The following is a 27,900-nucleotide window of genomic DNA, read 5'->3' on the forward strand; positions in this document are numbered from 1 at the left end:
TCTCTTTATCTAACCCATTTCATTCTCTATACCTCGCTCTATCTCTACTTATCTCTCCGTCTCTATCTCACTCTATATACGTATATATATATATATATATATAACTCTGTCTCTCTTTTATATTTAAATAAATTATGTCATGCGTGCGCACGTATACAACAAAAACAGACGAAGTGCCGCTATATAAAATGAAATAAACACATTTTTTTGACATGATTCGTGCTCCAACTATTGAAAAATAGTTATACCGTCTCAGGAACCTTCATGGGCATGCGCTTAACAAATCACCAAAATTTCATCGCAATCGGATGAATGGCATAGGAACGCATACGACACAAACAAACGAAAATTAAAGACATGACAAACGCATCAAACGATGGTGCGTTTAAAAGTCAAGGCAACTCTCTCTATTAACGAAGTTAAGAACAAAACTGTTATTAGCGCCTTTATTTTGCTAGCCGCTGCGAGCTCCACTAAGCGGACTGGTCTCACCAAGAAGAAAAATATTAATTTTCCAGACCTTACTATGTGTATGATCGTGTGTCAGACATAGAGAAATGACACTCACTCACTATTTGTATGTCTATGTACTATGATTTTTTCTGTTATAAAATGAAATTATCACTTTTTCACTCCCTTAGGGATGGAATTTCATATTAATATCGGGTCTATGTGTTAATCCTGGTTATAAGCTAGCTGTAGGCCAAATTTAATTCAAATCCATTCAGTAGTTTTTACGTGAAAGAGTAACAAACATCCATACTTACAAACTTTCACATTTATAATATTAGTAGGATGCTGCCTAAAAGATTTGAAATACAGAAATAAAATGTATAGAAAATTAAAGAAATAAAATGCATAGCAAAAATATTGAAATTATTATTTTTACAAAAATGTCCGTGATAGCATAAATGGAAGTTTAATATTCCAGCCACAGAGAATTTTTTATGTTTAAAGTCAAATAAATTTTACAAGATGAGGTTTTCAAGTATTCTCTATGAATAGTTTAATCAGTATGGATTGCTTGGGAGAGTGCATCTATGACATATTCATTGTTGTAATTTGAAAACTCATTAAGGTTCGGATATATATTTTATTTTACTGACGTTTTGATTAAAAATATGTGTAAAGTTTTCTGTAAATTGCTTTGTCAAGTTTTGCGTGAAGTAATAGTTACTGTAACTGTATAATGATAACATGCCTAATAGAAAATCGCATCTCCCACGAATGACACCTCAGACAAGAGCAGCAAGGTTACGCCGACATCATGCAGTGAACAACCGAGCTGACATCAATAGAGCATGCTTAAAATTCATCTCGCTTATGGAGTTCCATTCAAAGACTGAATTTGCGAGCAAACACGAGAACCCGTCTTGGCGGAAACGCGGGTACTGATTTCCCGCAACAACAATTCAACCTTGGAGGAGGAGCATTTTCTTCGTACTAAATGAGACACTAGATAGAATAGTTCATAGCCTGCAGCATCTTATATATGCAGTATATTATCCTGAATTGAAAAACTACTCGAAGTTGACTTTCATTGGCTGTGCTCAAGGGCAATAGTGTCGCCTAGGAACGACACTGCCAATGAAGTCAACAATCTAATTCTACAAAATGTTCCCGGACAAACAAAAAAAACTACAAATTGGTTGACACAGTTTGCAATGCCGAGGATGTAGTCCACTATCCACAAGAATTAACGTCACTGAATCCATCTGGCCTGCCACCTGTAGAACTATTATTAAAAATCGGTACAGCTATCATACTCTTAAGGAATTTAAGCCCAGCTAATACGTGCGATGGTACAAGGCTACTAATAAAAGACTTAAAAGACAACTTAATAGCGGTGACCATCCCCACCTACCAGCAGCCGGTCAGTTGAAGCTCATCCCGAGGATTGCAATCGTCCCCACGGACTTGCCGATATGTCTCAAACGGCTCCAGTTTCCCGTGAAAACCTCATTTGTGCTGACCATTAACAAGTCTCAGGGACACACATTCTCTTTGGTTGGCATTGATTTACGAAAAAGAGTGTTTCTCCCATGGGCAACTAACTATATGTTGGTTTATCACGAGCTGGAACTCCAGAAAACCAATGTATTTCGCAACCAGAACATAAAACGCCGGCTAACATTGTGTACAGATAAGCTCTAAACCAACAGTTAATCTGTTATAAAAATAAACATTAAACTATTAAATAGACACTTTGTTGTGGAAGGTTATAGGGCAATATGTAGATATAATATAATCCGAATTTAACTCTGGTTACACCATGGGGCTCTGCTATAGTATAGAATATTACATATCGAAACGCAAAAATAAAAAAAATAATTTGGGATCGTCACTTATTTTAATTTAAAAAATTGGTTGTCTGTAAAGTCGGTTTACGGACGATAGTTTAACGTGACGTCATAACAAAACATTGATGCAATTATTGCATATTTTTATTAATAAAATTGAATCATTTTTATTGAATTATCACTATTTTGTATGGATACAAAGAAGGAGTGAAATGAAATCTACAATTTAATTGATAAATTTTCTTTTATTTGCACTCATTAATTCAAATATGTTTATTACTCTAACGAACAGATTATTTTAACTATAACTTTTATACATGTTTGCTATTTAACTTCTTCCTATCTGTGTTATTCTGTTAAGGATAGGACGATTATAGGAAAAGTAGGAAACGAATGGGAGTGTTTCAAGTTTAATGTGCCTTGAAAAAGTCAAATCGATGGTTTTTCCAATCGAGTGGAAGAGAGATGGATGCGGTGCAAGCGTATAATGAGCGTAACGGGACAATGAGTCATCCTTTTTCGTGCGTGCAGCCGGCGTTCATCGATTTATTAGACGTTGTCACGTCAAAAATAATTTCCTGGATAGACGCTATTGGTGGTTTGCACTGGTTGTTATAGATAAAACTCAAGAATGGGCAGCAAAGATGAATACATGAACACTCGGAGAGCAAGCCAGTATCGGCCGGTATCAAATGTTTCATTCCTAGACAGCACAGGTGATTCCGTGGAAGTATTTTAGTCCGACAAAACTACAACACGGTGGGCTGACGATGACGACACTGCTGTAACGAAAACAGTAAATACACAATAAGAACAAGCACAGATTAACAGATAATCTGGACGACAGCGGATGGACACATCAGCTTTTGATGTGTAGGCCTAAGCATATTAGCTCTCGATGTACGGCATTTCGAAAGAGTAATTTCGTGAAAATGGAACCGAAGTTGACGAAGGAAAATGTATCACAAAGATGGCGGACCCACAAGTAGCAACATATACCCGTATTTAGTCCCTTTTGTAACATTAGGAGAAAAACCAAACGTATTGGTGTGCCAAATGAAACTTCGTGATAATGAAACTAACCTGGAATATATTTAGTAAACTAAAATAGTCATAGTAAAATGTAATCACGAGTTTTGAAATACCCAATAAAACTGGCATTACAATAATTGTAGCACATATTATCCTTCTAAATTTACAAGAGGCTTAGTAACACAGCGGTAGAGCGCGCGCTTGGTAATTTCATGTTGGCGTGGTTCAAATCTCGTCACAGTGGATTTTTTTTTACCTTTTCTACATTTTTATTGAAAACTCACCGTAAAATTATAGGGTAAAAAACTTCGACGATATTTAAATGGCTTATCTCTCCTCAATGTTCTTGTCAAGGCCACCGATCACTCGGATTAGCTAACAGTGTAATCTACGAAGATGAATTGCAAGTCGTATATAACATATTCCTGTTTGACGATGCACATGTTTGCACTACACACAATGTGCGTATGCTTAGACGCGTATGCGTGTAAATCACGCAGAAACGTCATGTTTGCAAGCGTGCAGTTAATTCTCTCTCAAGGACGTTTGTGGTTTTAAATTTCGAAACAACCACTTTTATTGCCACCTTTTTTTTTTTGCGATAAGTACATCAAGTTATATTTAACCAAGTTGTTCAAGTGCTTGAAACAGTTAAAATTATACTTATTCTAAACAGATACGCGTTATATATATGCAAATCACTTTGCTGCTAAAATTTTTATTTACCTCTGCTCGGTTGGATAAAATTGTTTTATACTTTTTTTTCAAAGGGTCAAAATATATAGGTACTATCATTATTTCTATATATATAATATTAAAAAAATAAAACAAATCTTTAAGGTTACAGGAGACAATTTTTTTGATACTTAAGTCACTCACCAACTTGGAGAGAAATTTCACTGCGGTGTGTGTAACAACGTATTATTACAATAAACTAACAGCTGTACTATATTTTTTACTGCGAAAATAATTAAGAAAAACAAAAAGCCTTAGAAAAAGCGTGTAAAAAAATAGCGTCTGAGAGAAAAACATATTGATGTCCTTCAAGAGAGATAAAAAAAAAAAAAGGAACTTGCAGACTGGTGTATCGAAATATTTATACAGTTTGAGTAAAAATTATACCGACTAATTTACGATGCAGTTACATTACGAAACTAAAAGTCAAGAAAAAGAAATATATTTTACGTATGGTATAAAGTGCTTCTTAATGATGGTATACGCCTTCGAAGCTACAGATGAACAACTGGTTTAAAGCAAATAATAAAATTATAAAATATGTTGTGTTATCTCAACTAACAATGTAGTCTATTTGTTTAGCTGTGTATTTTGATGACCTGAAAAATGAGCACTTTCTTCGTCTCAGAGTGAGATGGTGGTTTTGGAATGACGGAAACGTGACGGACGTTGCCACTGGCCAGTGTGTTTTTTCTAGGTGCTCTCGTTAACCCCCCTTCCCCCCCTTAAACAGTCCGTCACTGCCGCATCGCAATACCTTGTTTTGTGTCAAACTGCCAGCGCTGGAGATCATTATATCTCTGCCACTTCAGGTTCGTCCCAAACATCGTGCATACAGTAGCTCCAAGTGCACATCGATCAGTGTGAATGGGCCCGTGTAATAAATGACATTCGACATCATATTTTTAATAGAATAATAATTACTGCAACCGACATAACTGCAGTAGTGTTTTATTTCTCTACGGTAAACATCTGTCTTCATTCTCGGAAAGTAATAAATCAACCATCAAATAAACTAATATAGCCATTGTCATGGTTTGTAATTATTTAATTTTGCAATGATATACCGGTAGCTAATTAATAATTGAAAATCAAAATAATGATTCAAACTAGATTTTAAATAAATGCAAGTTAGAGAATTTGTAGCGCAAAAACAAGAAGAAGGAAAAAAGGGCAAAGTTCGGGTCCGCACCGTAGATTTTTCCTGTAAACTTCAGGATAGTATTAAGCTTCGTAAATAACTCATTATTTCTGAACCAATATTGATAGATAAAATTCGTAACAATCATGCGCAAGCACCTACATTGATACGATGACGTTACAGGCAAAACAAATAATGCGCAACAAACACGTACAGACATGATAGGTATATCCGTTGTGAGCTCAACCATTGTTAACGTACTTATTGTTACTCTCGTAGTTATTCGCGATTCAAATCTGACGGCATTTTTGTCACACAAGAAAGTTCAACCGACTATCGCTGTAACAAGCGAGTAGACGTTTTCACGTCAAAAATTTGATTGGAGTTACGTTGCTTGTATAACCTGCTTGAAAAATAATGGCATTCTTTAAACTATAACATAGATAAAAAAAAAAACAATATGAAAAATATATTGATCTTCTTTACAACGTTAAGAGCGCCCTGGAATAGGGTTGTTGATGCCTGTCTTGCTTTTTAATGTAAGTGTCACAAGTTCAATTGGACCTTGTTAGCTTCACGACCTCATGCTGATCAGCTTGCTGTGGCTTTTCACATAAAGCCTTTTACAGTTGTGCGTGGGGCTGATTCTGCTCTAGAATTATTCTGTATACAGTGACTTAATCCACGTTTCGACTACACAACATGAAAAAAAAAAGTTTCGCTGCTTGTATCATTTTTAATATAGTGTACGTAATAAACACAGTTGTATCGGCGATTTCTCAAAGTGAAACACCTTCATTAGCAAGACGTAAAAAATTGTAGCTAAATGTGGAATAAACTTACATTTTAAAGGATTAGCTTATCAACATTCAAACTCCTCTCAAACAGAATCCAAATAAATTATTGTAAAATAATTCACAGTACTTGATAGAGATATTGTTAGAATCAAAAAATATTAGGATGATATTGCAAAATACTATGAATAATTATTTCAAACAAATCGTTGGTTTGAACGCATCTTACTTTTTTTTTTATCTCAGCAAAAATATTCACTTGGTTTTCTTATATATTTAGTATGAACAAGTTGATCTTCAGATTTTATCGTCTTACGTAGCATAGTAATTCAATCGTTTGCATTGTTAAAATAAGTCTCAAGAGACTTAAAACAGTTGCTCTCAGTGTGTGATGAGAAATAAGCGTTATTTTTTGGTGCCAGGCAAAAGACTCCAGTCTTGTACGGTATCAAGACGGTGTTACTTGTTCATTGGCTGTTGTCACACTTTACCCTCTATCCTGGTCACAAGTCACACGACCACGTGTTTTTTAAACGTTCATTACTGGCCTAGACAGACAAGGCATGTCAAATTTTCCGTAGCCCAACAATAAGAAGAGATGGTGATTCATCGCGGTACACCATGTCCATATTTGCAGCACTAGCTTTCTAAATATCTGTGACCGGCGAGAAAAAAAAAACTCGTTTTGCATGTACATTAAGTTCTTAAAATTTTCCAGAATTTTATAGAAGTTTCCAAAATATTTCTAAAGAAATAGGTACTTCGAAATCTACCTACGCATGTAAGCTGTGCTAAAGGGATTTCTTCTTCACACACGATGCTACAGTGTCTTAACTTCAGCTGGCCTCGGAATCTTGTCGCGGAACATTTCAGACTATCGCGAAATGAATCTGCGATTTTTTCCAGTCTCTATGCTTGGGAATTGATTACTTTCAGGATAGACTCCAGAGTCCTCTTTATATTAGGAGAAAATAATACTAGTTTATTGATTGCTGAATTGTGAGTCGTCTCAACTGGAGAGCTTGTGATTATTTACTTGAATGATTGAGTGCCTCTAATTGGCCCACAGTCCTCCAGATTAACAGTGAACCAATGGCAATACAAAGGTATAATAATTTGAATCTCAGCATGTCACGAAAATAATCCGCGAAATTTTCCGGTCTCTAATAGAGTGGCAATAGCAAAAATAGTTTAAATATGTATGTATCTGGATCCGTGTGATTCGCGAAATGAATTCGCGAATTTTTCCGGTCTATAGTACAACCTGTTCATAAAATAAAGTCTCACTTTCAGTGGTATATTATAACAGTTTGATTTAGAAAATTTAAAACCAATTAAAGGTAAACTAACCTAGTTGTTCTTACAAATATTTCAATATGTTGTACTGCAACATGTTATGTTTTGACAGTTTAATTATTTATTATTATTTACGATTTATTTATTTTGTTTGCTCTATGCCTAATGTTATTTATTTTCAGGAACGGCAATTTATGGTTGTGTATGTCTATGGAAAAGTGACTCTTTGGATTTTTACCGGACTGTTTGAAATAGGTATTGTTGATACCCCTCTAAGGACTAATGAACTTGGAAACTGTAAACGGTAAAATTAACGCCGTTTATTTATAATGTAAATTATTATTTTAATATTTATTTATTTAAATTGTACGTGAAATTTTGTTATCCGCGCAATTGTTGCGTTCGGATTTCAAGTTTTTGTTAAGAAATTAAGTAACTGATTTTGGTTTTCGGCCAATCACAGGCCGCCATTTAAAAGTTGAGTTTTACTGGCTTAATTTGAGAAGCTAGTAAGAAAGAGAGTTCTATAATGGCCAGCTGAAAGAGCGGCAACTTTGTGACGTCGGCGATTATAAATCCTGAAAATTAGCTATATAGCAACAGGCATCCCGGATAAAGGATGATAATTATGAATCATTAGGGAGTCCAGAATATTGGAATAGGATTTATCTAAAAAGATAAATAATATAGGAGTGAAAAACGTGAGTAATAAAAGTGCCCAGAATTTGTGTCCTCCATTCATGCACTCAATCACACAACTCCCGTTTTTACGTCACATCGTCGCCGGAAACTAATATAAACATTGATTTTATGAAGTAAATTGACAATGACTATAATTTGAATAATATTTTGATATAAATTTTACGATTTTACACACTAATTAACAGACTCAGAGGTCCTATAGATAAGAGGCTCTGAGCTCTGCCGATGACATTTTGAACCTAACTAGCCGAGGTAAATTGATTTTAAGTTCCCAAAAACATTAAATAAAAACTGTGTAGTGTCAACGAACCCGAATAAAGACTTTTGTAAATACTTAAATGTGCGCACCATAACTCCTGGTAATTGGAATTTTATTGGTGTTATATGATGTCAAGTACAAGTTAGGTTGTTGTTTTGAATATAAATAGTAATTAAATTAAATATATTAATAAGGGTAAAATTTTGAAATCGTTTTTACAGTTAAAATAAATAATTATATATTTTATTTTCAAAGTGTTGTGTCATGTTATTTATGGTTTCATCTACCCCAGTGTATGTTTATGTATGTTTGTACCCATATAAGTAATACCTAACTGTGGCCTACTTGATATCAGAATTACCAGCTGGGAGCCACACAAGAGTGAAAATAAAATTTTCTACACAGTTTTAACACAGCCCAACGTTTTATGTGTGTGTGTGAGAAGTTAAAGTTCTCCCACATAATTAATTTGACAACCCAAGTGGGGCAGAAGTTAAAAAGTTTCCGCACATAACCAACTGGCGCCACAAGTGTGGCCATTTCCTTCAAGCCCAAGTAGGAATCTGTTTGAAGGCACACACGTAGTTATTCTCTACTTATTTAAACTGGCGACCCAAGTGGAGCCTAAGTAGAAGTAGCTCTACATAACTAACTGGCTACCCTAGTGGGGCCTACTTAGTACAAAGTCTACGTACAGAAACAACTGGCGCCCAACGTGGGGCCTATTTAGTACAAAGTCTACGTACAGAACCAACTGGCGCCACAAGTGTGGCCATTTCCTTCAAGCCCAAGTAGGAATCTATTTGAAGGCACACACGTAGTTATTCTCTACATATTTAAACTGGCGACCCAAGTGGAGTCTAAGTAGAAGTGGCTCTACATATTTAACTGGCTACCCTAGTGGGGCCTATTTAGTACAAAGTCTACGTACAATGTGCACTTGTATGTAGTAGGCACACATCCTCCCTAAAGACCAATTTTTCCTATACTTTGATTAACACGTCCGGAGTAATGGAAGAAATTGCCTCTTCAATTCTGTCTCAACTCTGACCAATCATTAGATAGCAACGGAACATAGACACGATCTTCTTTATAAAGCCCGAAAAGGAAGAAAAAAAAATCGCATGATGTCAGGTGAACGTGGAGGCCAGCGAAAAAGAGCTATGTCGTTCTCGACCATTACGACCAATCCAACTTTCAGGGGGACTTCGACGTTCAAACACTCTCGTACAAAGAGATTTCAATGGGGGAGAGGCTTCATTCTGTTTGCCAAATAAACAGTTTACAGGTTCACTCTATACTGACCGTCATTTTGCGTAGGTGGCGCTGCAAGCGAGAGAACAACAAAGCAGTACTCGCGCACGCACTTAAGGGGCCCGCCTCGTCAGGGGTGTATGTGTGTTAGTGAGGCGGGATGATAAGCGCGATGCTCAATGGTATTTCTAGCGCGGTATCGCCTCTAAGCGCAAGGCTCTGAACTGATGCGCAGTCTTCTCGTCGTCACAGGATAACTGTGAAATTTGAGCGGTGACCGTAACATTATATAGCCGAGAATTGAAGATAAAGGTGTAATGCAAGTCCCTTAAGTGCTTTCAAGAATCTGTACTGGTTGTTTTACGCCTAAAAATTACTCTTAAAACATACGTTTTAGCCATTTTAACTCTTCTAAAAATACAGTTAAAAAACAATCCGAAATCAAAAGTACTTTTCGGCCCTCGGCGAACACTTAAATGCTTTTCTTAAACAGATTCCACTCGGATATCTTGTAGTTTTTTAAATCGCGTTGTTTTTCCTGAAGCTCCGCCCGGGTAGGCGGGGACTGTTTGGGGCTACTCTTCAGCTGTGACCTTGAACGCTCGCCGTGGACAACTGGTGGGGTTCTCCCGCGGACTGGCGGTCGCCGGCGGGGCGACGCCTGGCGCTCGGCAAACAAGGCAGGCTGCGCGCGCCTATAAAGCAGCCGGCGGGGGGCGGGCGGGACTGCACATTGCCCGCGTTGAGCGAGCGAGGAGGCAGACAGGGAGCCGCGCGTCGAGGGAGCCCAGCCACAGAGACCCGCCGATCGCCCCCGCCGAGGTGAGTGCGGCAGACTCGTCATCGGGCGTACACCCGCTGGAACCAACACGTCCCCCCTCGTTCGAGGAACCCCGCTCGCGCTTTGCAGCATCGTGACTCTGAAGAACGGGGTTGGTAAACGTGAACGTCGAAACTATGTATTACGAAAAAAAAAAATTCTGTATATTTTAATGTTTTCTGCTTATTTATTTATTTTATTTATTTATTTATTTATTTATTCAGTTTTTGATCTGTAGATCAAATATGGAGGTAAGGACTCTGGGATATAGAACAAGTCAATTAATACAAATATATACATATATACAAACATACTGTACAACCACAAAAACTATGTATGCATGCATGTATGCGAAACTATGGACAGCATACAACACACAAACGCCGTATCCAGGGAATACTTGTGTCAAAACTCTCGGGCCGTGCGGGTCGCCCTTTGAGAACCCTACAGATTCGCGCTCCTGCTACTTATGGTCTTAAATGCTTCTCAACTACGATGTTTTATGTTTTCAAAAAACGTTGTTATGTAACCGGGCTGTAGGGATCCGCCCAGGGCCGGATTTAGAGGTCTGGAGGCCTCGGGGTAACAGAGGAGCGGAGGCCCCCTGGCCCCAAATTATTTTCCAAATAAAATGAACAAATTTTTTCAGTCGAGTTTTCCAATAAATAGTTTATTGTGAAATCAAGTAGATTCTCTTAGTATCAAAAAAATAAAACATACATAAATATAATCGGAGACTAGAATTATATAAAATTAAATTTTAGTGTTAATGAACGGAACCTTCCGAGCTTTTTTCGCCGAAAAATCGTTGATGCTTTCGCTGAAATCCAATTCCCGGAGTAAATCGCTTTCAATGCTCAGAAGAGAGCGCTTCGATAAACGGTTTTGTCCCATCGTGGCTCGGAGCCTATTTTTTATAATTTTCATTTTTGAAAATGAGCGCTCTCCAGTGCAATTTGAAACCATCAAAACCAAATACATTCTCAATGCAATTTCAAGGTTTGGAAATGTAGCTCTGAAATTTTGATCTGCGAGAATTTGGTAGTAAAATATTTCCGGAGATTGGTCTTTTCCATAGTCCTTTTTGTATGAGTCCGTTTGTGGAGCCCTCCGTTTGTGGAGGCCCCGGGGCTTTCGCCCCGGTTGCCCTCCCCTAAATCCGGCCATGGATCCGCCTATTAAGGCCCGTTTACAACAGTCCAAACCTGTGGTGGACTGTGTTGTCGCACGGAAAACTGACCGGTTTATAATTGCGATGTCCGATGTCCGAATCTTTCTAAAGTACCTACCAGAGCGCAATAAATATAGAGCACCAAAATAATAATTTTTCCCTTGTTTTTGTTTGTTTCCGTGCATTTTAAATGAGCATGCAATTGTGAAATATGTGGGAAATCAATAATATTTATTTGTTTCTGTAAGACAAGATTAAATGCAAATAAATGAATTCTAAGGACACTGTAAAAATTAATTCGTGTATTTGGCCTTTGGAAGAGGCCGGTCGCAAACGGACAGGACTGATAAATATTTTGTCTCGGTCTTCTTGTTTCCCTACCGCATCGTCCGTTATTTTCTGATTACCTTTTTGAAACGTGAACCGGAAACAGCGAATAACAGGAGTGTTTTTCTTCTATTTGACCAAAGGACACAATTGGGACAAAAAGTTCAAGTTGACCTGTGTACCTACCCGGACCAGGTTGATTCGTACCATCGTTCACACCTTCCTTGACGTCAGGGGGTCACGTGGACCAATCAGAGATCAGTGTCCATCAGACACCATTTGGGAAATTGCAGTTGTAGACGAACCGGTCCGTTCCGTGCAACAAATTTCCATAGAACTGCGGAGCGCAGCTTGCAAAACGTTTATCTCGCACTATTCACAGAAAAAACATCGACAGTGGCGTCCGCAAAAGGGCAGGGAGAGGGGGAAAATGAAATTGTCTTCCTTCGAGAAATTTTTTAATATCTATAGTTTAAACCCACAATAGCAGAGAATTTGAAAGCAAACAGCAGGCGAAGTGGTTCTATCTTTACCCCCATTTCACCTCCCCTCCCACAAACACACTTCCCCGATATAAAATAATTCTGCGTACGCAATTTCTCATTGGAAATATCCTAGCATTTTTGTGGGCAGAAGGGCCTCGTATATGCCACTATTTGGTTAGCAGTTAGAGCTAGGAGCGTACAAAGAGTGTTTGTAGAGGGGTTGGGTTAGGGGGGGGGGGGGGGCCGAGGGATTTAGCCCTTCCCAGAAATCCTAAAATAATCTATCATTCTCACTTACAGCGTAAAAAGGGGTTACATCACCCACCCTTTTTTTCTTCTTCATGAAATGAACATTTGTATACGTTTCTGGTTAGAGCGTATGTACGAAACAACTTTATTTTTACGCCACAGAAGCCTTACTATTAACGCATTCTCTGTCGCAATGACAATTAATTTTAATACTCAGCTTTACCGTAGTTGGATTTTTGCATTTACATGTTATTATTGTTTTAGAAACTTCGGAGAAGTTTTCACTGTACAAACATTACATTTTATGTTTTGTTGAACATTCTGTCACTTTATATTTGCTGCTTGCTGTTCGCTCAAGGTTAAATACTTTATAATCATTCTTGTTTTATACTTACCTCTCAAGCTTCTCGAGATATTTTTTTGTTATTCTTTAAAGTAATGCTTACCCGAGTATTTATCGTTTCATAGTCGTAAAATTAATAATTATTATTTCCAAAAAGTTCAAGTCCATTAAACTGTTCTAATTGGTTAACTGTCGTGGACTTTGCACTGAATTATTTATTATATAGTTCTGCCTAATGTTTGAATATTTGAATTTTTTGTTCATTCAATGAAATTCAATCACAGCCATTTATTTTTCAATTGATCATTTATAATATATGGTATAAGAAATTAAATTATTAAAAAAAAAAATATTCAACATTAATAACTACGTAAATAACAACCAGGCCACTGTAAATTCTTATTCATAGGCGGCCTGTCCGGACACAAAAAAAGGAGGGGCGGATTCTCACGTGATTAGAACATAGGCCTCATGTGCTCTACGCGATATTGCCTTTTTTATTATTATTAGCTGCTGTGCAGCGATGCTAACTACATTTCTGCAGCCTGTCATTTTTGAAGCCTTTGTATTAAGCAACACAACTTTACACCCGCACACCTTATCCAGGCCTCGAACCCGGAACCGGAAGCCGTATTGCGCGTGCTACTGCGCCACGGAGTTACGCTTCACAACGAATTCCTGCACTACTGCCTCCGATAAGAAGCTGTGCTGTTGCATTAACTGAATGCCACGTTGTATGTGATTTTTCTGCGTTTTACTGCGGCTAAATACACGATATTACCTTACATTCGACGTGTTGTATAAGATGTGCAATGGGTATGCACTGGTCTACATCATCTTACATTTATTAACATGTATAATGATAAAAATAGAAAGGCAGTGAAATTAGGTACCTACAGGTGCACCTATAAGCGATGTCTTCAAAATTGATTTTTTTTTTTTTTTTGATTTTAGACCCGCACTATTCATTGCGAAAATTAAGAAGTGAAAATGTTGTAAAACGCTTTGCTGGTATTTCGTATAGTTCTGTTAATTTTTATATGCAGTATTATTTCTCTCTGACATTTGATTCCTTTCTTTACTGCAGTCATGTATGGTCCTATGAGTAGTGTGGGAGGGTTCTGCCTATGGACTTCCGTAGCGAAGCATAAAGTACATCAGCTAATGGCTATGAATACACGAGGTTATCGTTACCACGAGTGCTAAGTCTTGTTTGGAACGTCTCCCACAGCTTTTCACCACACGCTAATGACGGGTTTAACTAGCCACTTCAACCTTTGAATATATATACTGTATAGAAGTCGCCAGCCCAGGTTAAAATTTCTAATACGGTTTTGAGGTAGTTGGTTAATTCACCGCCGCAATCGCCACCATCTCTAGGGCATCGACTTGTGGTGGTCCCAAGCGGACAAGTGTCGAACTCTTCAAACACCCCTTCCCCCTCCTGTTGAACGACGTTGAGCTGCAGTGAATGATTGATGAGGGGTGCGGGGTATGACAGCAGGCGACAGCGCTGCGCTCTAACGTGTAAATAACAACTAAGACGATACAGGGCGTTACGACAGCGCACTGCAGCGGTGAAGTTCCCAAGCTGCTCATCATACGATTCTGAAAAACGTAGAGTAAATCCTATCCACTCGCGACTTCTATACAGTATATATATTCAAAGCTTCAACTAAAGCTCACTTACAAGCCTCCAGGTATCACCATCACTGCACTAAAGCCGTGACAACGGAGGTAAGGAGTTATTAAGTTCCTGTGTTAACGGCGCTGTCTGGTCGGGGTGTATGTGTGTTTGCGAGGCGGGATGATAAGCGCGACGATCGCTGGTGCTTCTAGCGCGGTATAGCCTCTAAGCTGGCGCGCAGTCTTCTCGTCGTCACAGGATAACTGTGACATTTGAACGGTGACCGTAACATTAAATGGCATATAAAAGAAGATGAAGGTGTAATGCAAGTCCCTTGTGTGCTTTCAAGAATCTGTACAGTTTTTTTACGCTCAAAAATTACACAGAAAACATGTTGTTTAGCCATTTTCACTCTTCTAAAAAAACTGTTTAAAAACTTAATCCGAAATCAAAAGTACTTTTCGGTCCTCAGTGAATTTTTAAATGCTCTTCGTAAACAGATCCCACTCGGATATCTTGAGATGTTTTGAAATCACGTTTTTTCCTGAAGCTCTGCGCACTGTGTGTATTGAAGTCAAAATGAGAACAACTTACTTCACCCCCCCCCCCTGGCACCAAGGATTATTTGTTATAATAGGGTTTAATGCCGAATTCTTGAGCACAGCATGATATCTTAGCTGGACTCGTAACGGGATCGGGATCGATTTATACTGACAGCCTCTTCCGCCGATCTTTTCGGCGAGATTTTTTATACAGAGCGAATTCTCATGGGTTAGTCTCAGTTTTCGTAAGTTGTTAAATAAAATATGATAAAAATATAGCATTAACGTTTCTTTTGAAGATGCATTTTGTTGATGTGTAACATCTTTGATTTCGATATACGGCATTTGGCAGGAGTAATTTCGTGAATGGAATGGAAGTCGCATGGAACGAAATGTGTAACCACGGTGCTGCCAGATGACGAATGGCGCGAACCAAAGCCAAAGGAAAACTTTAAAGTATTAACTGTTTAATGAATTTTTAACACGATGGGCACTATTTTAATATAATTACTTGTCGAAAATCAGGTCCAAAGCAGGCAATTAGTATTTTTCCAAGTCGTTTTTGCTTTTTATCGGAGCCGTTTCATTAAAAAGATTAAAATTTAGGTCTGCTAAGCAAATGATTCAATAGCTGACGTAGCTGCTCCGGCAAAGAATTTTAGCGGCGGGTGCGGGAAATACGTGAGATTCGCGTCCAGAAATGTATTTGAAAGCAAAATTGTATTGTTTGAAGTAATAATATTAAGCTTTTATTATAATAGGCCTACATACTACTACATAATTTTTATATTATAACATATAACTTAAGTAATGTATACAACTTAATTTTTTTTCATAGCCCTAATGAATTATTGGGGCGACTGAAATGCTGCCCCTTGGAAGGACAGCCCTTCAGGATTTTTCTGACAATAGTGTTTTTGAAAGGTTGTCTGAATTGTTGCCCCTCGGATGGGCAGCCCTTCAGGATTTTTCTGGCAATGGTTAGTTTGTAAAGCGACTGGAAGGGCAGCCCTTCCAGTAACTTAAAATGTGTCCTATTTCGTAATTTTATAATCCTTAATTGTTGCCCCTTGGAAGGGCAGCCCTTCAGGATTTTTCTGACAGTGGTGTTTTTGAAAGGTTGTCTGAATTTTTGCCCTTGGAAGGGCAGCTCTTCAGGATTTTTCAGACAGTAGTGTTTTTGAAAGGTTGTCTGAATTGTTGCCCCTTGGATGGGCAGCCCTTCAGGATTTTTCTGACAGTGGTTAATTTGTAAAGTGACCTAACCTAACCTAACCTAACCAAGGGGCAACAATTCAGCTCCCCGAATTATTTAGGCTAGAAAGTAGGCTACACCATGGCCCACACACTCATAGTTTAATTAATCCATGAAGTATTAAGATATAAATTGTACACTTCAGTTGACGAATAGAGTGAAAGTGTTAAGAAAATATACATTGATTGATGTTTATTCAAATCTAAATCAAAATTCATTATTATCATTTGTTAAAATCATTTACTCAAATCGTTATATAAATCAGAACTTTATTACTCACTATAGCTAGCGTGCGTCTATGTTCTACTTCTACTTGCTGTATTTTACTATATCTACCATTATATTAAAAATTAAAAAAAAAATAAAACTAATATTAATTGAGTTACTACTAAGTATGAAGGTTTTGACGCCAATAGCTGTCTTGGCTGGTGATTTATTTATTATTTGACCCAACCAAACCAGCGACTGGCGAACGTTCAAGTCCAGGGTTCCAAACACGAACGACGATGTCACACACGGTGACAATATAAGTGAATGCCGTACAACGCGACGGGGAATCTCAAACTGCCACTGCTGCCAACGAACCGAAGCGAGGATTCTCGCGTGGCAGTTGTTTCCGAGCGGTGGTTGTTCGCGCCGACGCCTCGTCGCGTTGGCAGCACTGCGGGAGTGGAGGTCGCCGTGCGTCACGGGCGATACGAGGGGTCGCTTCGGTCTCCCTGGCGTTTCGGCACACACCAGCGCAACGTGTGGGGATACGACCTCTCGGCAGCACGAATGACGCATGACGTAGGGGCATGCAGATTTCGCGAAAAGATTTCGAGACTAGATGAAGGTTAAAACACTATAGCATCGTCTGTATTTTGTGATTGGGCGAGTTTCTTCCAGGTACATGTCGATTGTTAGATCACCAGTTACAGTGATTCAGTGCGGAAGCAAACGCGTCCTGAGTGGCTCGGTCAAATAAGGCAACGACTTGTCTCGCAGACGGAAGCCAATCACAAGGAAGAAACCACAGGTGCGGGTATACCTTGTTGCAGTCTAATAAGTGTTCAGATCTTTTCGCGAAAAATGCCTGCCCTTACGCATGAGCATAGCCGAGTCCTTACTTACCTAAGTTATCATTTTTTCCTTGTCTTATCTCACAGTTTTACTATTATTGTGTACAGCGAATATTTTCGAGATGTAAACCACAGAAAAACAACTGATAAAGGCAAATGGGAAAGAATCGTTCACGGCTTGTAGTACGTAACCATCCCATAACCGGCATTAAGTCATTATGGAGAAAATAAGGGTCCTCTAGATCTTCACTCTTTTCGAGGGCAACATATAACTTTTTGAGACCTACCCGACGGTCAGACACGTACGAATTACTATAACATTTTTAAAATGTCTGTTTACTCTACGGTGTTGCCTCCCGTCACATGGGCAGCTCATACACCAGAAAATTTGCCACCGGCTTGGAATTAAATGGAATTTAAATAAGAAATATGATAAACCACAAAAATGCTTAATATAACACTTAGCTGATACCACTGGTGTCTCATGGGTTATCAAACAAACTCCCAAATAGTAAACTAAAGACGCATTGAGTCGTGAAGACAATTATCAAATTATTTATCCAAAAAAATTATTATGGAACATTAACATATTCTTAAAAAATTTATCGCTTGAAAAATGTCGCAGTTCATATACCTAAGCGTATTCTAGAAAAAAAAGTGCTCGAAGCACAATCGGTTATAGCCATTAAAAACTAAAGCCCCGATGAGCAACAAGATATGAACAAATATAATACTATTATAGCTGAAATATACAAAACTAGGCGCCATAAGATAAAGCAAATTTAATAAAAATGAAAGGCGCAACTAATCCCTTAAAATGTCCTCTACCATATTATCGGGTACTCTAAATCTTGAAAACTACTTTCTTTAAATGATTCATGCAATGGGAAATTTTGATTTAATGCGTATTTTTTGGACATACGCCATTGCAGTTTTGTACTCTTTGTGATGGAAACATTTCCTAAAGTGAAAAAAAAAATCTACTGTAATATACTAAATACTACTGTACAGAAAATTACATCTGATTTTCTTCTTTAAGCATAAATGCCCAAAAACGCTGAAACTGTATAGAATATTCAGCATGTGATTAAGAAACGGACAATTATTCTCTTAAAAATAGTACTTATCAAAAATAAAAGTATTAAAGAAGAACTACCATGATTATATCATAAAAAAATGTTAATAAAATTATTCAATATTACTGTGAGAATATTTTGGCTCCATAAAAGTGTCTGCTGAAAACTTGTTCAGATACTTGTATACTTACTCAAACAAAGTCGGCTACACTCTTAAAAATTACAGTAGATTTACGGACTTTTCGACCAAGAATTCACTACAAATAACCGAAGAGTTTTTTTCGTAATTTCAGATAACTGAATCTCGGTAAAAACTAGGTCTCATATTTCGACTTCCGAGTTCTGTGCATGGGGTAAGAACACACTTAGAAGAAATAAGAGTGTTTTTGTAGCATTATTTACACATATTTGAATATTTTGTTATTATACCAAGATTATGCTTGTCGATTCATGTTCAGAGTAAGTAAACATAGTGTCCTTAATGTAACTGTACATTTTTGAAGATACCTGAATAATTTGTAACCAGCTTTCTCGGTAAATTTAAGGAGAAAAGTTTTAGCAGTGTACCTCACGACAGTTTACCTGATAATATTCATTTGTTGGGAGATTCTCTAGGCGAGCAGCGAGAAGCAGTGTCCCGGGCCGTACGTGGCTCGCGGGCCGCCGGTTGGATATCTCTGCTCCAGATGACACATGCGATCTCTTTTGCAGGAGCCTGGGAAATGAGTGGAAAAACTCCTGGATAACTGCCTTTCAGATACCCCCAAAAATATTATTTTCTGAAAACAACAATGTAGCCGTACGTTCTTTAAATGATTCATGAAATGGGGAAATTTTACAATTTCTTGGACATTAAGCCATTGCAGTTTTGCACAGTTTGCCATGTTCGTCAGTCATATTGTACCTGTTTTGCCATCGTTTTCGTAGGTGTTGTGAGTCGTTTTGTTGTCCATAATATCTGTTTATCTTAATTTTTGTATTCGTTTATTTGCTGCGTTGTCCATGTTTTGTTGTCTATCTGCATTTACTGTTGTTGTCGAAACTGTCTAGTCGTTGCTAGCCCACTGCGTTCGTCTGTGCTGTTATTATTTTTTGCATGGCTAACTTCCTTCCACGGATTTCTTGTGCTGTCTTACATTTAAGTTTGAATGTGTTCGTCTGTCCTGTCGTCGTTATGTTGTCATAATACCTGTTTAGGTTCATCGTTGGTTTTTATCTGTTTGACATCAGCTGATTTAAGCTTGATTTCTGAGGGTTTTTGTTTTCGTTTTTATATATATTATTTTGCATTAAAGGAATTTTCTCCATGAAAAAAAGTGTAAAACTGCAGTGGCTTATGTTCAAGAAATTGTATTAAATCAGCGACGTGACCTTCAGACTCGCGACGAAATAAAGCGTTTTTCGCTCGCAATGATAATTGTTGATAATTACAGTTAATTTACGGACTTTTCAACGAAGAATTTAACTCAAATAAACGAAGTGTTCATCATAATTTCAAATAAACTGTATCTTCGTAGAAACTACGCCGTATTTTGACTCGAGTTGTACGTTTCGTTCTTAACAAAGGCAGCACACACGTGGACAAAAGGAGAGTGTTATTGTTGTAGACTTGACCAGCTTTTTTTTCTTCTCAAGATTTTGTTAATATACCAAGAATATTAGTTTGTATTCATGTTCAAAGTAAGTGGAGTAAGTGTTTTTGGCCTCTGAGCGTATTCGGGGATGCAGTTGCTCTTGTCTCACATTGCTCGGGAGGTCACGTGTTCCATGCCGACAACTGCTCTGGGGGATGGTTGCGTCCCAACCCTCAATCCAAGAGAGCGTTGAAGCACCGTTGCTCAGTTACACTGGCAATAATTTTCACCTTCAATTTACGAAGAACGCTGATTACAAATGACCCTGGTATCTTCGTTAATTTACTGGCACTGAGTCAACTTCCTTTTAACACGAATCCAGAAAAATATTCTTGGTATATTAATGTAACATTAAAATACTGTTAGGTCTACAGCAAGAAAATTATTTTTCTTCCTCATTGTTTGAAACAAAACATACTACTCGGAAGTCGAAATACGGCGTAAGTTCCACAAAGATTCAGCTATTTGAAATTACAAAGAATTCTTCGTTTATTTTAGTTAAATTCTGGGGTGAAAAAGGGTAAGATTAAGTCTAATTTCGCGCGGGTATTGACATAAATAACTATCAGATGTCCGGATCAAGTGGATTGCACTATACCTCCATACCTTCAATCTCCGGCCAACTGCCTGAGTGACGACAGTCACTTGATGCAGACACTTTCGAGAATACCAGACGATTTCCAGGCCTAGTCGCGCCTTAATCCTAAATTAATTTGTTACTAATATCTCGTGTTTTCACACATAAGTTTAAATAAATCCATAAGTTAACCATATTTAATTGTTTATAATTTTTTCCTACTAAACAAGCCCTTATTTGATTTTTTTATGAACTTGAAGACAAATTTTTTATATCACTCCTAGCAGGTACTGAAAGCATATTATCATGTGGTAAACAGTTTTGGGTTTACCGTTCGTATGTACCTTTCGTCTTCAAATACTTTATTTTTAGTATATAGTTACTAAAATCAATAGAAATTAGTTTTCCCCAGAACCATAAAGTTCTTCGGTATTTAGGGGGAAAAAATTTATGAATGCTGCGACACTTCAGTAAGTGCGTCTATATTGAAGCTGAATTGAGGCAAAAACAAAATATCAGCGACGTCAAGATAAATTAAATCAAACAAGTCGGAGTTAAATATGTGCAACTGACCTGTTTCTTGTATCATTCATCAATCCAATTCCAATGTCAACTGTTCACTTTTTTTTTTAACTAGCCACATCCAATTAAACCCCCAACACGCTTTTCTCCTATTATTATTCGTTATGGTTGGCACCAACAAGCTTTTCGTGTGTTGGTAAGCCTATACTACACTGAAATTCTGAATGCCGAACTGATTGGCTATCTGGGCTTCTTCATCGCTACACACAGGACTGTCATTCAGAAAGATTCACTCCGAATGTCGACCCGACTGATGGTGTAAGGAGCTCTCAAAGAATGTCATAGTGTCATACCATATTCCATACCTAGAGACACCTGTATTTCGCGATTTATTTTCATGTCAAGGTATTTCACAAAACACTGTAGCTTTTTCTAAGAGTCATGGCAAATTGTGAGGGTGCAGCAGTACGGTGACCACATTCTCATTGGCCCCGTCAAGAGCGGGACGACACCTCTCAACGACTTCAGCCAATAACCATAGAAGAAAAGCTACACTATTTTGTGAAATACCTTGACACGTAATGTATTCGCGAAATACAGGTGTCCCTATCCATGCCATATAGTGGTAGGTTCAGTTTCTTTCCTACAATGGACAAATATCTAAATCTCTGCGTCTCCAGGTTAGACAGCTACTAGGAGAGACGTAGCATCTCGTGCGCTGCACAGAGAAACACACGGCACGGCGTGAAAAAAAAATTGTGTGCGAGTTTTTCAATACTCGCCAGAGATGTGTAACATCCAACCTCGGTAACGAGCAAATTCATGTGTTCTCCTGTTGCAAATACACTTATAATACGCAACTCGGACACAAAATTTAAAGTAGAACTATTCATTGGACCTGAATCACAAATAGTTTCCGTGCACGCCACAATAATTCGCTGCCGGAGCAGATACGTCAACTATTGAATCATTCGATTTGCAAAGCCAAATTTTAAACTACATAATTTCCGATGAAAGCGAAAAAGATTAGAAAAAAAATACTAAACCCCGGCTTTGGGCCTTATTTCCGACAAGGAATATTGTTAAAATACCGCCAACTTGTTCAAATTCATTAAAAAGTTAATACTTTAAGTTTTTCCTTTGGCTTTTTTAAACTTTTTTTTCATGTCATTCGCTAAAGATGGCTGCAGCGTGATTACGCATTTCCGTTCCATGCGACTTCCGTCGCATTCAAGAAACTACGCCTACCGACAGCTAAGACGGATGTTACACATAAAAAATGCAGTTACAATACGAGACATTAAAAAGCCGTGCATATATAGCAGACATGCAGTTGGCGCACTATATATATTATGTATGTATGTATATATATATAAATATACATACATACATACATACAGTAATCAGCGGCATGGAACCTAACTATGTACCATCAGCCCACCACTTCCTCTCAGACCTGGCACGGCAGCACCCGGCCCTTGCGCGCGTCGCGGTATGCCTATGCGCCAGGCGTGAAGGACGAAATCACAGCGTAGGTAATTTTTTTCCCCCCCGTCAAAAGTTGTTCCTCAAAGTTCGGACCATCACTCTTGAAATGTTTGAAGCAGTTTTACGGATGAACTTGATTCTATTATCGAGTATATTGAAAACAAGCGTATCCAAGTCCACGCCATTCTGAATGCATTTCCCTTGAGCTTCAACCTTGGTACTTCAGTTGTCTAAACAATTTTGTGCTCAATTTCATGATTTAAAGCATAAAAATGTAATCTGAAATGCTCCACTATTTGAAGTGATTACTAAGAAGTTATTTCTGTATAACATTTGACTTCTTAAATACTTACTTGCCACTTGTATTTTTACTGAAATTATGCGATGTTCAGTTATTGATGATACTTATTTTAGAAACCTTAGAGTATAATCTCTTTTTTTCTCTCTATCCATTTGCCCTTTTAAAAAAATTAAAACACTGAGCATGGTGAATCTATTTAACAGTTAGACTACCTTGCATACATATATATAATTTTCTCATTTTAAAACACTCAAGTTTAGTTATAATAGCCGAGGAGGATGTCTGTTCTACAAGATCCACGGAAGTTGTACTGTGGTGTTGTCAAAATGCTGAAATGCTGTCCACGGAAACCCAACCGTATTGCGTTTGCATTTGGTCACCGTAATGGACATAAATCCCATATTACTTGTGTGGCTGAGCCATTGTTCATTTGAAGCACCACTTAAAAACGTTTTACACCTTCTGAATTTCTGTGCACGCACGTAAGCGTGTTGCCAACAGTTTACAGCGAACAGTGATTGAAAATTCACATTTGCATTAGGCTAAGCACACACACTATGCGGTAAAAAAAATCTGAGAAAGGCGCAGATCGGGTCCATAAATTTTTCGTGAAAAAATCGGGATAAAATTATGACAAGTGTTTAGTATTAATAGGTAATTTAATTATCAATCTCTTTAATATACTGGTTACACAGAGCAGTGTTATGGTTACAGAAGAGATAACTCACACGTTTATCGCACAGTAGTATATATTGGGGGCTCAGGCGACTGGGTTCTGCGTGTGGAGCCGGAATCGATGTAGAGTGAACGATTAATAAACTCCACGAAAGGTAATGGGAAACAGAATTTAAATTTGATTTTAGGCATTAGTAACTCTTATCATTAGCTGAGGAACAAACCAAGGACGGAAATCTATCGAGTCAATATTACATTAATAGACTATAGTATTGATTATTTTATGAATTTTTTTCCTAATTTATAGGTTAATTATTACGAATTTCCAAGATGGCGGCCAATATATCATTAGAGGCATACTGGAGGTGGGTAGACTAGGAACCTAAGCTTTCTTAAAAAAATTCCAACATATTTGATGAGATTTATATTTTTTACATAAAATTAATTTTTTTTCATCGAACAATTATTGAACCAAGGACAGGAATCAACCGAATAAAATATTATATTAATTTAAGATTTTTTAAAATGAATTTTGGAAACTTTCCCGAATTGATAGCTAAATAATTAAGAATGTACAGAATGTTGGCCAAGAATACTGACAAGAAGGCGGGCGTCCTAGCAGTAAATAAAAACTGCACCCTGGCGAGTGAAAATTAAACTAATATGGCGGTAGTGGCCTCTAGCAGACGAAAACAAGCTGTCATACTAGCTGGCGATATATATATATACATATATATATACTTTGCAATAGTGGTGGGAGGTCAGCCGAATCCATGAATTGGTGCGTTTTTAAAATTAAAATTTAATAAACATTTTTGTAAAAATAAATTTTTCCGACTTTTTGGATAATAATTACGGATTTTCAAAATGTAGGCAGTAAGGAAATTGCAACGGTGACAACACTATTCAAAATGGCGGCCATAACATCCTAATTGTCAATGGTCATGTCCTAAGTGGCTTAGGGTGGTTTGCGTTTAGGACTCTTAAGCTGCTTTTAGGACATTCCAAGCCACTGAAATATTTGAGTACTAAAACGGGAAATTTTCTCTCAAACCGGGATTTTTTCTCTCAAAATAGGAAAAAAAATTTTGTATGATTTTTGAGCTCTTTGACGTGGAAGGGGGGGGGGATGTTTCCCCTAAAAACTGTTAACTTTTGGCGGATCTTGGCGAATTTCGGGAAAAATTGAAGTCTTTTTTAACAAGTTTAGGCAAATTTTGAATGTTAAGATCAAAGGTCAACGTCATCCAAGATGGAAGCCGTGACGTCACAATCCAAGATGGCGGAAATAGACTCCGGCTCCTCCACACCCAGAACCCTAGCGCCGGAGCCCCCAATATATACTACTTCGCATGTAGCAAGGGCCTATGGTAGCTAAAGCATAGGGCCTCGTCATGCACAAAGATGAACACGACAGTGAACACGATGACGTCACAGGCAAAACAAACACTGCGCGACAAACACGTACAGACATGATCTATCCGTTGTGGGCTCAACCATTGTTGACGCATTATTAGTCTTGTAGTTATTAGCGATTCAAATCTGTCGGTATTTTGTCACACAAGAAAGTTCGACTGACTATAACTGTAACGAGCGAATAATGACGTTTTCACGTCAAAAACTAAAAAACTAAAAAAAAAAAAAAAATGGAAATCGTGTGCCATATGTATGCAAGATATCTGACTGAAACAAAACTTTTTTTTTTTTGGTAGTGTACTTGGAGCTAGATGCATACGAATAAGTTCGGGGTGGCCGAAGTTAAACAAAACGAAAAATATATAGTGCATACTTTTTGCATATTTAGCTGGCAAAGTTGAAACTTCAACACTTTTTGTCCAGTATGGACAAGGAGAACCTAATGAAATAAATAACTGAAATTTTTTTGTCTTTAAAAGCAGAGCTGGTGGCTAGGTTTTTCCTGTTGTGTCGTGGCCTCGATCGCCGAGGGAATGATTTCGGTAGAGGGATCGATGACGTAAGTCGCAGTTATTAAAGAGGCTACGTATTGATAAACAATCTGCGGAAAGGGCTGCGATTTCGTCCACATCTTCTTGGGCAAGGGAGACCCCCGTCGATGAAATAATTATATTAATTTATCCCAAATCAACCACGAAAACAACAAAAACAATTACGAATAGTGAAGAAAAAAAAATTGAACTATCTCGAGAACTATTTTGCGGACAAGGTTGATACTTCTGCCACAGCTTCTCGGGGAAGAGAGACATCGATCGCCGGGACAAGGCACTGGGGGCTCTGGGACTTAAATTATACAAAACTGCTCGAATCCCCTGGCGGAGCCATAAATCCCGCCTGATTAACAGTTGGTTGCCTCTATTACATACACCGCAAACGAAAATTTTTCAAGGTTCCAATACCCCTCAGGGAGACTTCGAATGCCGGGATATTTACCTTTTCTCGGGTTATAAACAATTTAAGAGTCCCAGACTGCTTGTTGAGGCTACGATCGCCGAAAACTGTCATCAATGTATCTGCAATTAATATATTTTAAAAAAAAAACTCCTTTTCCTGGATGTTTTAAAATTCTTTTAGAAATGTTATTTTGAGATTATTTATCTTTTATAAATCATAAAAATTCTAATAATTTTAAAAATTTAATAATTTATTCTTAAAGAAATTAAACCTTATCACATAGCAGCCAGTAAAATTGACTTTTAAAACTAAAAAATTCCATTTTTATGTTACATTTCATTATCACTATCCATACTGCACAAAAACGTTTAAAATGCAACTTTGCCAGCTAATTATGCATAAAGTATGCCACACACACACATATATTTCCATTTTGTGAAAGTTCAGCCTCTCAAAAAGCTGGAAGGTTTAATCGTGTGGAACGTAAATATAAAACAATGACCTGGTGCGAGACATCCACCCTTAAGCTTCTTGCTGGAACGGTGTCACCAGTGTTGACGTTCAGCGAACGAAGCGCTGCCATGGCATAATGAACGGACTCATGCTAACAACGGCGGTGCCTGTCATTCATGAACGGCAGGTTCATTTCTTGACGGGCCTGCGGTGGGCGATGCCATATACCCTCCCCCTCCCCTTTCACTACCCGCCAAAATGATCCGGGTTCTGTTCTCACCGGGAATCGAACCCGGACTTCCAGTGAGTTGAAAACGTGGCGGACGTTACCGTGATATCGTGGGTTTTCTCGGAGTACTCTTGTTTCTCCTCTGCCTCGTTTTGTCAATGCCCCGTTCTCAGCACATCACCCCTCATTCTTCTCAACTGAAGACAACACTTTAAGCCCCAATTCATTTATACGCCCATTTATTTCTTCGTACGTGCGTTTTAAATACTAGATACTAAACACGATAAAAACATTTTTTAGTATAATGTGGTTTTAATGCAGATAATTAGCTCATTTTAATGCTGCAACATTAAACAAATTAAAAATCAGAGTGAATAAATAAATAAATACATGATCACTTAAAACCTGACATTTATTCATTCTACTGCAGAATTACTCATGTCTAAGATCATTATTGTTTATTTCCACAGTAGCTCACATTTTGTTTACGTCTGACATGTTGGTCGTGGCAGTAGACCGAAAATCGTTTGATCGACAGTCAAAATGAAAAGTCATTTGACCGACAGTCGTTTAACAGAGTGTTATTTGAACGAAAACCGAATACTTATCTATGTGGGAAAATGTTTTAAGGGCGTATGTTCCGTTGCCAGTTATTATTTTATATTTGCGTTTTACACAGTGAAACGTGCCGAATTTTTGAGTGGCTCAACTTTCACAAAACTGAAAAAAAAAAAAAAACAACATAACATAACATCGCATAACTGTTGCGTAATTAACTGACAAAGTTGAATTTTTAACGTTTTTGTACAGTGTGGATAAGGAATACAAAACTGGAACTTTTTAGGTTTAAATTCAATATTACTGGCTGCTATGTAATATGGTTTAATTTCTTCCAGAAAAAAAAATCAATTTTTACCTGGCATTATAATATTATCAGAATGTTTATGATTTTTAAAAGGCTAAATTAAATAAAATAACATTTTCTTAAATAATTTAAAACCATACCACGCAGTAGCCACCAGCATTGCCTTTAAACCCAAACAATGTTCAGTTATTTATTCCATTTGGTTTTCCTTATATATACTGCACAAATATGTTAAAAATTAACTTTTTCCAGATATTTATGCAACTCTCTCTCTATATATATATATATATATTTATATATATATATATATATTGAAG

The 27,900-nt window shown here is 37.6% G+C and overlaps 1 protein-coding gene across 1 annotated transcript in view; it reads left to right on the plus strand.

The window, feature by feature from the left end:
• Positions 1 to 10,241: 10,241 nt before the first annotated feature.
• The window catches only part of LOC134535339 (synaptic vesicle glycoprotein 2B), a 108,838-nt gene continuing 91,179 nt past the window's right edge, over positions 10,242 to 27,900 (plus strand). The window contains exon 1 of the mRNA XM_063374420.1: positions 10,242 to 10,335. The gene's annotated coding sequence lies outside the window, so the exon portion shown is untranslated. The remainder of the gene's footprint in view (positions 10,336 to 27,900) is intronic.

This window comes from Bacillus rossius, chromosome 1 (genome assembly GCF_032445375.1).
Source record: "Bacillus rossius redtenbacheri isolate Brsri chromosome 1, Brsri_v3, whole genome shotgun sequence".
NCBI classification, from domain to species: Eukaryota; Metazoa; Arthropoda; class Insecta; order Phasmatodea; family Bacillidae; genus Bacillus; species Bacillus rossius.